The sequence below is a fragment of the Nycticebus coucang genome, chromosome 18, assembly GCF_027406575.1.
Source record: "Nycticebus coucang isolate mNycCou1 chromosome 18, mNycCou1.pri, whole genome shotgun sequence".
Taxonomy (NCBI): domain Eukaryota; kingdom Metazoa; phylum Chordata; class Mammalia; order Primates; family Lorisidae; genus Nycticebus; species Nycticebus coucang.
The window spans coordinates 37797703-37811720 of NC_069797.1; the positions used below are offsets into that span (position 1 = coordinate 37797703).

At 43.7% G+C, this 14018-nt stretch overlaps 1 protein-coding gene and 1 non-coding gene across 10 annotated transcripts in view; both read right to left on the reverse strand.

The window, feature by feature from the left end:
* RFFL (ring finger and FYVE like domain containing E3 ubiquitin protein ligase) overlaps positions 1-14018 on the reverse strand; it is an 86524-nt gene that overhangs the window by 34777 nt on the left and 37729 nt on the right. For 2 of the 9 annotated variants that reach the window (XM_053571002.1, XM_053570994.1), the window contains exons 2-3: positions 9389-9456; positions 6862-6926 (exon numbers count right to left, since the gene is read on the reverse strand). The exons of 5 other annotated variants lie outside the window; for them this stretch is intronic. The gene's annotated coding sequence lies outside the window, so the exon portion shown is untranslated. The remainder of the gene's footprint in view (positions 1-6861; positions 6927-9388; positions 9457-14018) is intronic. 2 more of the 9 variants (XM_053570996.1, XM_053570995.1) reach the window with 2 other exon arrangements.
* On the reverse strand, positions 4034-4143 carry LOC128571383 (U6 spliceosomal RNA). Its single transcript, XR_008375810.1, has one exon. It is a non-coding gene; the product is annotated as a U6 spliceosomal RNA (small nuclear RNA).

A 14018-nucleotide genomic window follows, 5' to 3' on the forward strand; every position in this document is an offset into this window, starting at 1 on the left:
CCGTCCTCATCCCCTCCACACAAGCCAGTGCAGTGCCACTTCACAGTGCACCCAGGTAACTTGTGGAATGAACAAACTGAGGTCAGAGAACATTCGATATTTTATCAGCGCAGCTGATGAGGCAAGTACTAGTTATCTCTCCTTGGAGGCAAAAGCATTTTCTCACTATTTATAGGGGCAAAGTGAGCACAAGAAAGAAAAAGTCCTGTAACAGAAGTGAGGGGCGGCTAACCTTAGGCAAGTTACTTAAGCTTTTTAAGCCCGTTTCCTCACCTCTCTAAACAGAATAATTATTCCCCATGTTGCAGCGTAAATTTAGGAATGAGAAATAACATTAAGTACCTGACCTATGGCAACCATTAGATAAAATTATTGAACTATAAGTTACATCTGTTGGGTGCGGTGGCTCAAGTCTGTAATCCTAGCACTCTGGGAAGCCAAGTGGGTGGATCACATGAGCTCCCAAGTTCAAGACCAGCCTGAGCCAGAGTGAGCCCTCGTCTCTAAAAATAGCTGGGCATAGCTAGGCGTTGTGGTGGGCGCTTTAGGCTCCCAGCTACTTGGGAGGCTAAGGCAAGAGAATCACTTAAGCCCAAGAGTTTGAGGGTGTTGTGAGCTGTGACACCAGGGGAATCTACCAAGGTGACAGAGTGAGACTCCATCTCATAAATAAATAAATAAATAAAATAATAATCGTCGGGCTTTGTGGTGGGTTCTTATAGTCCCAGCTATTCGGGAGACTGAGACAAAAAAATTACTTGAGCCCAAGAGTTTAAGGTTGCTGTGAGCTCTGACACCACAGCACTCTACTGAGGGCAACAAAGTGAGACTGTCTCAAAAAAAAAAAAAAAAAAGCTACAGCCTATGTCTCCTCCTTTCTCTGGTCACCCAACGCTTAAATCTCCTACCACCCAAGGCTCTGGTGGGGCAGGCTCTGACACAGCTGATTACACCTGACAACACAATACACCATCATCTGTATCTTGAGAACTCACCTGAAATTTAAAATCATCTCTTAAATTGGAAGGCTGCCTACTTTTAAAAATAACCCAGACTGGCAAGAAACTTGAACTTCCTTGAAACTGTTAATTCAAAACAGAATCTCAGGATTGCATTTGGAATTTTCCAGTAAACCTGTCTTAACTTGGGCAGGTTTAAAATGCTGGTGACAACACAATGAGCACGAAATAGGGCAACTGTTGCATTAGTGAATAAGCAACCTGCTGAGTAAACTGGTCTCACTGGCTGGGTGTGGACAGCAAAGCATGTTCTCTGTGACACTGAGGTTATTTCTGAGATCTCTGTTTTAGAATGAAGAATTCAGAATACTTAAATAACAGAGGAGACAAGTTCATGGTAGAACTTTAGAACCCAAGGCTTACACTGCTGAATTGGTACATGGGCTGGACATAAACAGAGAATATTTCACAGACAGGAATTTTTTGTTCCTAAGGCATTAAATCCTAATGGGCCTTTTCCATCCTCCAAGGCAGTCTTTTGGATGTGGGTAAGGGACAATGTATATTTCCTAAGTAAAAATTGTATTTTATGGCTAAATTTTAAGAAAACAGAACAATTGTGTTGGAGATGCTCCCAAATTTTACTTCAGCTATAGAATCAGATTGACTTTAAACTCTGGTTCTAATAATGAAGGGGTTTAAGTTGCCTCTATGAGCTTCATTAATAACAGGAATAAACTGATCTATACCTCACAGCTGGACACACAGCGGTATTCAGTATAAAGAGGTGTCATACCTATACCTGGCTTTTCAATCTTACATAAAGAGCCAAGGGCAGTGCTAGACATTCAGTAAACAGTAGGCATTATGACAAGGCCCTGGCACTAGCCACAGAGGATTAGATGTTTGCCTCTCCAAACCAGAGCTTCTATTCACCAAGATGTCAGTGACTTCAAAGACAGTAGGAATAGAGTCCCCTTTCTCTTCCAGTTCCTTATTAAAGAGTTATACTTTAAGCTCCGTGCCCATAGCTCAGTGAGTAGGGTGCCAGCCACATACACTGGGGTGGCGGGTTCGAGCCTAGCCCAGGACTGCTAAACAATAACAACAACAACAAAAATGGCCAGGCGTTGTAGTCCTAGCTACTCGGGAGGCTGAGGCAAGAGAATCACTTGAGCTCAAAAGTTTGAAGTTGCTGTGAGCTGTGACGCCATAGCACTCTACCAAGGGCAACATACTGAGACTGTATCTCAAAAAAACAAAAATTATACTTTAATATAAAGAACTGAAGCTTTAGTAGTGAGCTGATCTTTTGTGCTTTTATTTCAGATAGCAGGCAAGGGAAAAATCAGGGTGTTATTCAGAGTCAGCATTCCTGAAAATTCCTTCTGAGATGATAAGGACAAAGTTAAAACCTTACAAAATACCCAACATGGGCCAAGTTTGCATCTATGTTTCATTTAGCACAATAACCCTACAAAAATCAGAATTAAAATGCTCATTTTGTGAATGAAGGGGCTGGGCCTTGAGGACTGGGTGACTGAACCGACGTCAGACAACTTGTAGGACGTGGATGTGAGTCCAAGTTCCCTAATTGGGGCCCTATAGAAAGACAGGGTAGCTTGCACCATCCACACTGCCTGTGGACTGGGAGGGCAAAGTCAGTGATTTCACGGAGTTAGGGGCCTGCAGGGAAGAAAGAGTCTCACTCTCTCACCAGGGCTAGAGTGCCGGTGGCCTCAGTCTAGCTCACAGCAACCTAAAACTCAATCAACCTGCCTCAGCCTCTCAAGTAGCTGGGACTACGGGTGTGTACCACAATGCCAAGCTAGTTTTTCTATTTTTAGTTTGTGCGTGGGGAGAGGGGTGTATCTCCCTCTTGCTCAGAGTAGTCTCAAACTCCTGAGCTTCCACCTCGCCTTCCTAGAGTGCTAAGAGTATAGGAGTGAGCACGGCACCCAGCCAGGGAAGATATACTTAATACCCACCCCCTTCTAAAGACACCAAAAAGGACCATCTACTCACCAAGCCAAGCGTCCAGCACTTTGAGATTATATATAGCGAGAAGAAGATGGAGTCAGTCAGGCTAGGGCCCAGACAACACAGCTGGTCTGGCTGGTTTTGATCCTATGTGACCTTCACCTCACAGCTCCCATTCTTGTTGTTGTGTAAATTCAGCTATAATCTCAAAGTACATATCTTGAGTAGTTTATAGCTATTGATTTAGGAGCTTAACTTTTTTTTTTAATGAGACAGAGTCTATGTCACCCTCTGGTAGAGTGCTGTCGCATCACAGCTCACAGCAATAGATTAACTTTTGAATTAAAAATGTTGTTTTGGGCTCTGCTTGTAGCTCAGCAGCTAAGGCGCCAGCCACATACACTGGAGCTGGTGGGTTCGAACCTAGCCCGGGCCTGCAAACAACAGTGACAACTACAACCAAAAAACATCTGGGCGTTGTGGCGGGCACCTGTAGTCCCAGCTACTTGGGAGGCTGAGGCAAGAGATTCACTTGCCTCAAGAGTTTGAGGCTGCTGTGAGCTGTGACACCACGACACTCTACCAAGAGTAACATAATGACTGTCTCAAAAAAAAAAAAAAAAAAACAAAAAAAACGACACATTTTGGAGGAGCAGCTCAGTAGCTCACCTGTAATCCTAGCACCCTGGAAGGCCAGTGGATTGCCTGAGCTCAGGAGTTCAGAGACCAGCCTGAGCAAGAGCGTGACCCCATCTCTAAAAACTAGCCAGGCATCACGGCAGACACCTCAAACTCTTGGGCTCGGGTGATCCTCTTGCCTCAGTTTTTCATTTTTAGTAGAGACAGGGTCTCACTCTTACTCAGGCTGGTCTCAAACCCATAAGCTCAAACACCTGCCTCAGCCTCCCAGAGTGTCAGGATTACAGGTGTGAGCCCCTGCACCCAGTTTTTTTTTAAAGAGAACTCTGAGGGTCTATTTATTAGGAAGGACATGTCAGTACTTTATAAAGATGTAGAGATCAGAGAGGGGTGAGATAAAGGCCCCTGGCCAAGATGAGGACAGAAGGCATGAGTCCCAACTCTACAAAGGCTGCAAAAATAGGGAACACTTCACAAATTTGTGTATCGTCTTGTACAAGAACCATGCTAATCTTTCTATATTGTTCCAATTTTAGTTTACGTGCTGTGCTGCTGAAGCAAGCACACATTTCAGTTTCTATTCTTACCTTTATTCAGCAGAGGAGGGGTTTTGACTGAATTATTTCTACTGCAAATAATGCTCTATTAGCCTCCTTTTATTAAGTGTTTTCAGGCTGGGCATGGTAGCTCATGCCTATAATCCCAGCACTTTGGGAAGTTGAGGTGGGAAGCTCACTTGACCCCAGGAATTCAAGGTTACAGTGAGCTATGATCATACCACTGCACTCCAGCCTGAGAAAGAGAGATCCTATCTCTTAAAAAAAAAAAAAGTTTTCACTGGGTAACTACTAAATAATAATGAAAGTAAATCCTTAGTGCTCAAGGCATTACTCCTAGCTTTATTATTATTCTTTCAGCCCCTCAAACACTGACCTTATTTTGGCTTCAGGAATTTCCCTCAAGCTGTTCCCTCAGCCTGGGCCTCTTTTCCCACCCGAATTCCCTTATATATGATTAATTTTGTAAGGGAAACTTTCCCTAACCATGAGCTCTCATAGTATCTTACGCACGTCCCTATAACTCCAATTCGTTGGTAAGTTTACCTATTTAGCACTTCTCTCTACCAATTCCTCTGGGGATTCCAAGAGGAACCACCCCAGCAGGTCCCTGCATCTCATGGTGATTGCTTCAGGGGAAGGAGCATTCTAGCAGCACTATATCTAATCAATTGGCCAACAATTTGTATAATTCTTTTAAAGTATTTTTCTCCTATAGTTGAGGTGTGAAAGTGAAACACGAAACTAGAGTAGGTCTATTTCACAGCTTTATTCTCAGCCTTAATGCCAGGCAAATGGAATCATCACGCATTTAGTGAATTATTAAGTCAGGAGAATGGCAAGAAAGCCTCTTTTAATTTAAAGAAAAAAAAAACAATCAGAGGCTGGGTGGGGTGGCTTATGCCTATAATCTCAATAGTTTGGGAGACCAAGGCAAGAGACTGCTCACAGCAGGAGTTCAAGATTAGCCCAGGTAACAGAGTGAGACCCCATCTCTACAAAAATAATAATAATGATGAAAAAAAATTCACTGGCATGGTAGCCTGCACCTGTAGTACTAGCTACTTAAGAGGCTGAGGTGGGAGGATCACTTGAACCCAGAAGTTCAAGGTTTCAGTGAGCTATGACCACACTATTACACTTCAGTTTGAGCAAAAGAGTTAGACCCTGTCTCAAAAAAAAAAAAAAGACTGGGGCAGCGACTGTGGCTCATTAGGTAGGGTGCCAGCCCCATTTACTGAGGATGGTGGGTTCAAACCCAGCCCCAGCCAAACTGCAACAAAAAAATAGCCAGGTGTTGGGTGGCGCCTATGGCTCAGTGAGTAGGGCGCGGGCCCCATATACTGAGGGTGGTGGGTTCAAACCCAGCCCCGGCCTAACTGCAACAAAAAAAATAAAAAATAAAAAATAAAATAGCCGGGCGTTGTGGCAGGCGCCTGTAAGTCCCAGCTGCTCGGGAGGCTGAGGCAAGAGAATCACATAAGCCCAAGAGCTGGAGGTTGCTGTGAGCCGTGTGACGCCACAGCACTCTACCGAGGGCAGTAAAGTGAGACTCTGTCTCTACAAAAAAAAAAAAAAAAATAGCCAGGTGTTGTGGCGGGTACCTGTAGTCCCAGCTACTTGGGAGGCTAAGGCAAGAGAATGGCTTAAGCCTAAGAGCTGGCGGTTGCTGTGAATTGTGACACCACGGCACTCTACCGAGGGCGACAAAATAAGACTCCGTCTCTAAAAACAAAAGACAAAATTTTATGCTTAAGAAAGACAATTATGATTCCACAATGATCAGCAAATTAATGATTTTAAATACATATAACCATGCAATACCTTTAACATGCCTACCTCAGACATACTGAAGATAATTCTTTGTTTCCTAAGACTATTTGAAAAAAACAAAGAATGTGGCTTGGTGCCTGTGGCTCAAGTGATAAGGCACCAGCCACATAAACCTGAGCTGGCAGGTTCGAATCCAGCCCGGGCCTGCCAAACAACAATGATGGCTGTAACCAAAAAATAGCCGGGCATTGTGGTGGGTGCCTGTAGTCCCAACTACTTGGTTGAATTTTTTTTTTTTTTTTTGTAGAGACAGAGTCTCACTTTATGGCCCTCGGTAGAGTACCATGGCATCACACAGCTCACAGCAACCTCCAACTCCTGGGCTTAAGCGATTCTCTTGCCTCAGCCTCCCGAGTAGCTGGGACTACAGGCGCCCGCCACAACGCCCGGCTATTTTTTGGTTGCAGTTTGGCCGGGGCCGGGTTTGAACCCGTCACCCTCGGTATATGGGGCCGGCGTCTTACCGACTGAGCCACAGGCGCCGCCCTGTCCCAACTACTTGGGAGGTAGAGGCAGGAGACTCACTTGAGCCCAGGAATTGGAGGTTGCTGTGAGCTGTGATGCCACAGCACTCTACCGAGGGTGAGAGCTTAAAGCTCTGTCTCAAAAAAGAAAGAAAGAAAAGTAACAAGTTGACCTTTAAAAAATAACAGAAAATGTTTAAACTGACAGTTATGACAGCAGTAGAAAAACAGAAGGGGAGAGCCCGGAAGAGGAACAACCGTAACTTCCATCTCTTCCGTGCATCAAAAGGCACACAAGGCTTCAATACCTTCACTGTGGTTTAGTTCAGAATAAGTGCTGCAATGGGAATTGCAAATACAAATAAACATGAAAACAACAACACAGAAGTAAAATAACCAGAGAAAAGAAATGCTAGAAATCAAACTGACCTCAACCAGATACACCCACGTCTGGGGGAAGTGCTGCCTGTTGTTCCTGACTCACATAGCCCAAGCTAGGTAGAAGGAGAAACATAACAAAATATAATCAGAAAGAGAACAGCAGAGGGTCTCGGAGCATACATAATGTGTTAAAATGACAATATGAATGAGAGGGAAAGGAGAGAGATTTACTTCCCACTGGCAGTAAGTAAGCTCTTTTCCTTAAGTGATAACTGTTGTGAACAACTGAAAAGCATACATAATAATCACAAGTTATAAATGTTCTTGGAAACTCCCTGGTTTCAACTAGTCTATGACAAATATCTGCAGAGGGACCTCAGCATCTGCTATGAAGTTCAGGGAAAAGTAATTCTAACCAATGGAGCTGAGCCAAAATATCACCCCCGGGGTCTGACCAATTAAATGGCTGCGTCTTAGTGTGGAGTTCAGAAGAGATGACAGATTGAACACTGCAGCAGAGAAACCTATGTGTTTCATTTCGGCCCAGGCATTCTGCCCCAAAGGACGAGTCAATCAGGAAAGCAAGCGTTCTAACCATGTTGAAAACAGAATAAATGGACCTGCACTTTAATTACAGCAGGATCCTTCTTCCATCAAAACTGATGACAAAGCTCATTAAAAATAAAGAGACTCTGATCCCTTACACTCTTATGCAGGAAACAGGATTTACCAGCTAAGGTTTTCTGGACCTTATAGCTGAAGAAACTGCTTTCATAAGATATTATCACAGTGACTAATAGGTAATGTAGATTTTCTTTCTTTTTTTTTTTTTTTTTGTAGAGACAGAGTCTCACTTTATGGCCCTTGGTAGAGTGCCGTCGCCTCACACAGCTCACAGCAACCTCCAACTCCTGGGCTTAGGCGATTCTCCTGCCTCAGCCTCCCGAGTAGCTGCGACTACAGGCGCCCGCCATAACGCCCGGCTGATTTTATTTCTTTATTTCTTTTCTCTTTTTTTTTTTTTTTGAGATAGAATCTCAGTTTTGTCACCCTCAATAGAGTGCTGTAGCATCATAGCTCACAGCAACCTCAAACTCTTGGGCACAAGCAATTTTCTTGCCTCAGCCTCCTGAGTAGCTGGGACTACAAGCGCCTGCCACAACGCCCTGCTATTATTAGAAATAGGGTCTTGCTCTTGCTCAGGCTGGTCTTAACCTCCTGAGCTCAGGCAATCCACCCGCCTCGGCCCCCCAGAACACTAGGATTACAGGTGTGAGCCATAGAACCTGGCTAGGTAAGGAGAATTTTAAGAGAAACAAACAAACAAACAAAGAAGCCAGGGAATAGGTAAGAAGGTTTCTGGCACTCCGATGCCCTGAGAAAAAGCAGCACTTAGAACAGGTATTCCGTCATTACTACTCAATCTGCCTTTTAAAAGTAGATTGCACAGAAGTTACTACAAGCAAGTGTACTGTGGTGTGGAATGAATAGAACTCTAGATTCTGGGGTTATTTAACCCCTTTAAACCTTATTTTCCTCAAACCACAATGCTACAATGAAAAGATAGTTGAGAGGATTAAAATAATGCATGTCAGGGGCGGTGCCTTGTGGCCAGTGGGTAGGGTGCCTGCCCCATATACTGAGGGTGGCGAGTTCCAACCTGGCCCTGGCCAAACTGCAACAACAACAAAAAAATAGCTGGGCACTGTGGCGGGCACCTATAGTCCAAGCTACTCGGGAGGCTGAGGCAAGAGAATCACCTAAGCCCAGGAGTTGGAGGTTGCTGTGAGCTGTGACGCCACAGCACTCTACTGAGGGCAATAAAATGAGACTCTGTCTCAAATAATAATAATAATAATAATGCATGTCAAAGCAGTGCCCAGCACATAATTGGCATTCTATTCGTTAAAGGTTGGCTGTAAATAATTTAAAGGAAGTATTTTTTAATATTCTTTAAAGAGACAAAATTTATCTGCTCTATCCCGCTTTTTTAACTTTAGGCATACCAATACCTTTAACCAGGTTTAATTTCTGAACCACTCCTCCAAGAACTAAATGATGCCAGGACTCTCCCAAGAGCTCTTAATGATCCCTTGAAAAACCTCTCTCCCAGGTGGTCAGACTTGGTTTATCCTCCTAGCAGCCCCAGGCTGTTAAATCTCTTCCCAATCCCACTCCAGATTGCTGGATTGCTAGTAAATTTGTCACTCCTGGCCTCTGCCCCACAGTCTAGCCAGTTTAGAATTTCTCCCTTAGCTCCTGAATCCTTCTTCCCTGACAAATTCAGAGAAGAGTGAAGGCATACCTCTGGCCCCTACCTGTGCACTGTAACTGCTTGCACTGCAGTGAAGTCAGATGAGAGATTTTGTGATAAATCCAGGATGAATTCAGACTAAGCACCCTTCCCCACCAGACCTTTAGCTTGATTTGATATTTGATCTCAATCTGAAAATTATGCTGACTTTCTGAAATGGTTTCTGCTCTTGCCAAGATATGATATGCCCAGTATCTATCCCAAAAAGCAGAAATGGAGATTTCTAGTCATATTCTCTTTGCAAAGAACACCTGTGCTTACCCTGGTCTTCAGATTTAACTCTTTGCCCATACCCCACAAGAAAGTGCAAAATGCCTCATAATCACTACCTGTTAAGAGATTCAAGAAAAAAGACACTTATGCTAATATCAGAAAAAGACTGCTGTTATCAATTACCTCATTATCAGTATCATTATCATTATCAATACCTCTACCTACCCCATATTATGGTTTGAGGCCAGCAGAATGGACCTACTCTGAAATCTCTCAAGTGGTTGTAATGATCTACAAAGATTCCAAGATGATTTTCTGTAGGTGGTTATCCTATAGCCAATCTAGCCCCCTAATGAACGGAATAAAGCAGATTTCACAGTAGAAAGCAATGGGAAACGAGAGGTAGGTTGCTGAGACTATTTATCAGCCAAGTGATGGCAAACAAATTAATCTCTACTCCAGACATTTGTCAAGGGGTGAAACAATCCATCAGCTAGCATTACATCCACCCTCCAGGACTCAAGGAAACATCAGTTTAAAAATGAAAGAAAAGTTCACAAAGGGCCAGCAGTAATGTCTAAACTACCACATTTGTTCAGAAAACACTCAAAAAGTGTGCTGGAAATCCTGGAACCTAACGAAAGCAACCTGTCACTTAAAAAAGATGGTGAACTATAGGTTAAAATTTCTAATTGTTATTATAAAACTTAGCCAAACACAGACTGAATCTCCACCAAAAGTAAGATATCGATCAAATCAGTAATTTGATTCAGTGTTTCATTTTATAAACTAAATGAATCCAATATAGTATATGCTAGGAAAACCACCATGCCCCAGGAAGAAAGAATAACTGGCCCCAGAAGATGTGTATAAGGATTAAAAGAGCAGTAAAGGACTAGTTGTTAGCTTCTTCTCAAATCAGAAACAGAGACTTCTTCAGCCAAACTCAAATATTAGAACTCTTGACTTTTTAACAGTACTAAGTCTCACAACACAGCCACAGTAGACAAGCACATCCTGCTTGCACTTGACTTCCTGTCAAGGGCTGTCTAATCTCTTTTACACTGCTGCTCCCCAAGCCAACGGTGTTATACTTTCCACAAACACGTAACCTCTCAGGCCTGGTGGAGGTGGCTCGCACATGTAATCCTAGCATTTTGGGAGGCCAAGGCGGGTGGATTGCTTGAGCTCAGGAGTTTGAGACTAACCTGAGCAAGACACTGTCTCTACTAAGAACAGACAAATTAGCTGGGCATGGTGGCAGGAGCCAGTAGTCTTAAGTACTCAGGAGGCTGAGGCAAGAGGATCGCTTGAGGTGGCTGTGAGCTATGATGATGCCACTGGACTCTAGCCTGGGCAACAGAGTAATACTGTTTCAATTAAAAAAATAAACAAACAAACAAAAAAAGTCTCTCATATCTGCCACCAGCTGGTTCACTAGACAGTATTTCAGCAAGATAAAATACATTTTTCTACAAGTCAGGTAAAAGATTCAACTGATAAGCACAAAAACAAGATCACAAGCTTCTAAGACACTCTGGATTTCCCATGCTTCACACTGACATCTGACCCAGAGTAAGCAATAAAAACTTAACACAAATAGTGCTGAGATAAGGAATAGCCTAGAACAAAACTTGGAATATGAAGGCTGGGAAAAAGAGCAAGAAAAATTGGAAATGTTTTAAAAATTACTAAACATTGGCCCCTGTTCAAATGCTGAAGGAATAGGATCTCTGTCGGCCAGTCCCCACTGAGCGGATTCCCAGAAGGGAAGAGTGAAGAAAATTAAACTGCCCTTTTGGTGAACACTGCCCAGGATCCAATCTGCTACCAACCCGACAGGGCCGTCTTTTTCAACCTTTCTCATCTCATCTCACACGTGAACTTATAATATTTCCGTGGCACACTTAAATTATGTTGATCAAGAAAAGTGAAAAAAAAAAAAAAAATACACCTACTGTATTTTGAACTTCTTTTTAAAATAATTTAATTAACAATCTTTAAAAAATTTCACAGCACTGGCTGGGTGCAGTGGCTCACACCTGTAATCCCAGCACTCTGGGAGACCAAGGCAGGTGGATGATCGCCAGAGCTCATGGGTTTGAGACCAGCCTGAGCTACAGCAGAGACACCATCTCTAAAAATAGCTGAGGGCGGCTCCTGTAGCTCAGTGAGTAGGGTGCTGGCCCCATATACCGAAGGTGACAGGTTCAAACCCGGCCCCAGGCAAATTGTAACAGAAAAATAGCTGGGCGTTATGGCGAGCGCCTGTAGTCCCAGCTACTTGGGAGGCTGAGGCAAGAGAATCGTCTAAGCCCAAGAGCTGGAGGTTGCTGTGAGCTGTGACACCACAGCACTCTACCTGTGGTGACAAGGTGAGACTCTGTCTCTATAAAAAATAAATAAATAAATAAATAAATAAATAAAATAAAAATAGCCGAGTATTGTTGCAGACGCCTGTAGTCCCAGCTACTCGGGAGGCTGAGGCAAAAGAATTGCTTGAGCCCAAGAGTTTGAGGTTGTGGTGAACAATGAGGCCATGGCACTTTACTGAGGGTGACAAAGGCTCTGTCTCAAAATGAAAGAAAAAAATTTTTTTTTTTTTACCCTTAGAGATAGAGTCTCACTTTCTTGCCCTTGATAGAGTGCTGTAGCATCACAGCTCATAGCAATCTCCAGCTCTTAGGCTTAGACGATTCTCTTGCCTCCTGAGTAGCTGGGACTACAGGCGTCTGCCACAATGTCCAGCTATTTTTTTGTTGCAGTTTGGCCGGGGCTGGGTTTGAACCCCCCACCCTCAGTATATGGGGCCTGCGCCCTACTCACTGAGCCACAGGTACCACCCAGAAAAAAATTTTTTTTTGGTGGCACACCTAAGATCCTCTCACAGCACACTGGCTAAAAATCGCTGTGACAGAGTCTACTTTTCAGCATTGCATAAGACCTAAACCCTCCCCTGCAGGTGTAACTTTTTCTACTTATAAAGAGCTGGTTTTCCCCAGGCCACATTTAGTCTTCAGAGTAAACAATGGGCAATGATACCCCAGTTTCTATGAACCAGTCATTTAGCCTCTTTGGGTCTGTTTTCTCATCTGGAAAATAGGAGGGTTGAACTACACTAGTCTCTAATGTTTTTTTCAGCTATGTAAAAAAAATGAGGAATTTAATATTAATGGTTATTAGAAGCTTCTGTGGCTTCCTGCGTTATTTCTTTGGTCAAGTAAGATGCCTCTGATATCCCACACACCCTGCAGTGTGATTAAATGCCTTGACGTACCTCCCCAGTACCCAAGGACTTTTTCTCTTTCCCTTGAAACACGGATCACAAAACCTCCCACTTGAAAGCAATATGCTGACCAACTTTAAGAACTGTTCTTCATACATGGTCTTTTCGTGAAGATCTGTTTTTTTGTTTGTTTTATTTTGTTTTTGTAAGAGACAGAGTTTCACTTTATCACCCTTGGTAGAGTGCCATGACATCACAGCTCACAGCAACCTCCAACTCCTGGGTTTTAGGCAATTCTCTCACCTCAGCCTCCCCAGTAGCTGGGACTACAGGCGCCCGCCACAACGCCCGGCTATTTTTTGGTTGCAGTTTGGCCGGGGCCGGGTTTGAACCCGCCACCCTCGGTATATGGGGCTGGCGCCTTACCGACTGAGCCACAGGCGCCGCCCAACGCCTGCCTATTTTTTTTTTTTTGTTGCAGTTTGTCTGGGGTTGGGTTTGAACCCACCACCATCAGTGTATGGGGCTGGCGCCCTGCTCACTGAGCCACAGGCGCTGCCCTTTTCGTGAAGATCTTAATGTAATCACCACTCTAGTGATTCCCATACTAGTCATATGATTCACAGGCAGAAAAGAGCCACAAAAGGATGAAGCAAAGCTGACCAGCAGCATGTGGTGCACCCCCTCAGGGATGGCTAATGGGGAAAGAATGAAGCAAAAAACGGATAAAAAAAGGGAGGGGTGAAGACAAGTTTGGTGAGTCAGTCTAATCGAAAACACTTAGTTTAACAGAAAAGGAAGGAAGGGAGATGGGAAAGGAAGAAGAAAAGCTAGGAAGGGGGAAAACCTAAACCACAGTGCAGAAATTTGAATGTGAAATTCTGTTCATCCCCTCACTCATTCATCTTGACAGATTTCGAATGCCTACTATATGCAGGAAGCTGAACTAGACGCTAGGGGGAATACAAAGGTCAGCCAGACAGATGTGCTCCATTAGATGAGGGTGTAGTAGGAGAGAGAAAGGCATTTACACAGAACAACTGAAATACGTGGCAGAAAGTGTGTAGGCCATGAAGGAAACATAAAGGAGAATTCTTTGCTATGAGACGCAAAGGAGGAAGCGACGGCCTCGAGTGAGGGATCACACCAAACGGAAAGCACAGAAACCCCAGTTTCTGTTAGAAATCAAGGACACATAGGTGCAGTGAGTAGCTGAATTTGATTAGAGACACACGCGGGCGTAAAGGGAGAGGGAAGGTAGTAATAATAACAGCCCAGTGATCTGGAGAGCCATGGCTAATTAGACAGCTGAAATTGAGCCAGACTGACTATTCAGAACTCAGCCTTAGAATCTGAACTTAAGTTCAGTGGAGGAGGAAGGGGAGATGGGGAGTTGACAACCTAGGAGGAAACTCAAAAACTTTACCCACAAACTTAAAATAATAAAATCAA